This window comes from Rutidosis leptorrhynchoides, chromosome 4, assembly GCF_046630445.1.
Source record: "Rutidosis leptorrhynchoides isolate AG116_Rl617_1_P2 chromosome 4, CSIRO_AGI_Rlap_v1, whole genome shotgun sequence".
NCBI classification, from domain to species: domain Eukaryota; kingdom Viridiplantae; phylum Streptophyta; class Magnoliopsida; order Asterales; family Asteraceae; genus Rutidosis; species Rutidosis leptorrhynchoides.
The window spans coordinates 438751128-438754162 of record NC_092336.1 but is presented as its reverse complement, the minus strand read 5'-3'; the positions used below and the strand labels follow the sequence as shown (position 1 = coordinate 438754162).

The following is a 3035-nucleotide window of genomic DNA, read 5'->3' as shown; positions in this document are numbered from 1 at the left end:
GACATATAATAATTGCTTAAGGATAATCACTAATGATAATTTTAGGGGTCCGACTATCAGGTTTGATGTAGCCTAAGCTTTTTTTTTATTAGCCTGCTGATCCTTGACAATTTGTTAGATTTTGATCCAGTTTATCTACTTTCACCATTGCACATATAATTGGATACATGCTTGATACTCAACAGAGTAGAAAGTGTTTAGCTCGCCAATGCCCACATTGATTAAGTGACATGTTAGTTCTATATGTTATTGCATATGGAAACATTAAGTGGGTACTGAAGCATACATCAGATGGCCGGTCGTATATGAGGTATTCTTTGAACCATTTGTATTTGTCAAAGCACAAGTCTTATGTACTTATATATTCAAACTCATTATCAAAAAAAAAAAAAAATAAATTTATATATTATTACTTCAAAGCTATAGCACCACCGTTCATCCAATCCTATCAGTTATTTATAACCACAAAATACCAAGGTCAAAGCCAGAAAGCAAGTCCTTTTGACGTTAAACGTCAACCCGTATTTTATCTATCAAATAGAAACCATTACATCTCCTTTAATATCCATCTTTATGCAGTCGTGCATGATTCCTTTATGAATCAGTCATGCCGTGGCATTAGCCCTGTAAGTACAATTTCCATTTCTCGACTTTTTTTTTACTTTCTATTCATACAATACAATCTCTTACTTCAAAAGTTAATCTAATTGTCGTGGGTACACAATAGTTTTTGTGAATGGTAGATAACTTAATAAAAGGATTTAGATCTTCTTGCTGGCAGAGGTCTACCAATAACCAAAGATAGGTCCTATGTCATTGACATTTCTAGAATAGTTGTTTATGAAGACATAAGCGAAGAGCTATATGGTCTTGGTAGGCTTGCTCCAACGTTAATTTTATGAACGGTAGATAACTTGACTGCAAGTTGTTTAAACAATGTATGTTTTAACATTTGTTTACTTGATAATCAAATACTAAGTTAGTGTTGTAGCAAATCATTATTTGTATCCTACTAAATTCGGTGTATTTTACAGGTAAAAGTGATGAACTTTCTGTTTGAGACAAATGAAGCGTAGAAAGCAGTATGTTGATAGCATCGAGAACAAAAACATAGTGGATGACAAATCTTGTGTTCTTCTTGTGTGTGAGGTACCATCCTTCCTATTATTAGCGCTACAAGATTTTCATTATCTATATTAGTAGCTTCTTTTAACCAATAATATTTCTTAATTAAATTTTGAACCAAGTTTTCAAATTCATTTATACGTTTAGACAGATGAGTGGCTACAGATTTTTGATATAGTTAATAAAAAATCTATTAAGAACTAAAAACTTGTATGCTTGATGTCTTAATATGTGACTTTGTTCTACGCAGATTGTGCAGGGCATGTTATGTTAATAAAGTATCAGCTTGTGAGTATATGGGTCGAACGTGTTGGTGCAAAACATTTAAAGGCATATGGTATTTTTTTTATATTCATTCTTTAATGCAAGTTATACACTATATATGTGTTACATGTGTATACGAGTCTACTTACTAATTAGAAAACGCATTCGATTCCATATATAAAAATTTTAAAGAAACCACTTCGACCACAACATACACATGTAAGATATATCAACTTTAGATAAAATCTTTTGTTTTGGGCATTATCCACTTTGTTTTGAGGATATAGACTGATTAATCTGTTGACAAACACAAACGCATCCCTGAAGTTTAAGTTCCTGAGGATTAGTTCGTACAGTTTGCTTTGGATTAAGGAATGAACTCAAAAAGGTCTTAATAAGCTTCGGATCATTGCATTTGGAAAGGATTGAAAGAAGTATCAGGTTGTTTGTTGCCTCATTTCAACTCTTTGTGTCTACTCTATTTCAAACCCCCATACCTAACTCGACTAAAACATACTAGTAGAGTCTAAATTGATGTTAGTAATAATAACTTGATTAACAAAATAATAAATGGAAAAATAATATAAATAAAATATGTATTTGTTTAAAGTGCGTTAACGACAACCCTAAGGACTGTCGTTAGTAACATCCTATTTTTATTTTATTTTGAAAAAGCAATGTCAAATAATATGTTGAGTGCCTGCTGGTCATGTTGTTATTTTTACATGAGCTTGCTTACTGCCTCATTGGTTAATCAACTCGGATAATTAATATGTGTTATTGTACAATCAAAATTTTTCTACTAATTATCATAATTAAGTATTAGAATTTTGCTGATAGCTTTCTTTGTATATGAAGTAGGCATATATATATTAGATGCATCAAGAAGGGTGGATTCGGCATTCATCTAATAATGGTTTATGCACCAAGCAGATTTTGTTGTAGATTTATATTCCTGAAGGTTCTTGATGATTCAAACTGTTAAGAACTTTATGTAAAAATTGAAACTTACATATGATCGTATGGATGAATTGCTTTGGGAAATAATTGGATTTTATTTCAATACATTATGTTATGAGTAAAGTATTGTCCTATGTGTGATTTTATAACTATTATACGTGTGATTATTACTCTCTTGAGATTTAGACAAGCTTTCCTACTTCTTTCGTATTTTATTATGATTAATTTTGTTGTTGTTGTTGTTGTTGTTGTTGTTGTTGTTGTTGTTGTTGTTGTGATTTATACATGTGATTCAATAGTTTATTTAGTTTATATATCTTGGTTTATAAAAAAACTAAATGAGTTGATTATGTCATCCTCATTTTTACTAGCTTCTGGGTTGTACTATTACTGGTGTAACTTTGTAATTTTAGCTTGCAACAAGGGAAATTCGTAGATATTAATGAACTTTATTAACTTTTTTACCCTGTTTTTCTTAATTCGAAATTCAAATTTTACTGACTAATAGTTTTTTGTTCAAAAGACATTATTAATTTTAACGTAGATGGTTTAGCGTACTTTAAACTCTTTTAATCTCTAAAAATTTCCTTTATCGTTGAATCACATTTGAATAACTCTTTTTAACAGACTTTGTTAGGTGAATTTATTCATCATTCAATATAATCAAGTATGTCACATTAAAAAAA

At 30.2% G+C, this 3035-nt stretch overlaps 1 long non-coding RNA gene across 1 annotated transcript; it reads left to right on the top strand.

The window, feature by feature from the left end:
* Positions 1-941: 941 nt before the first annotated feature.
* LOC139904043 (uncharacterized) lies at positions 942-1820 on the top strand. The gene is made up of 3 exons (XR_011778635.1): positions 942-1149; positions 1376-1462; positions 1746-1820. It is a non-coding gene; the product is annotated as an uncharacterized lncRNA (long non-coding RNA).
* Positions 1821-3035: the final 1215 nt, after the last annotated feature.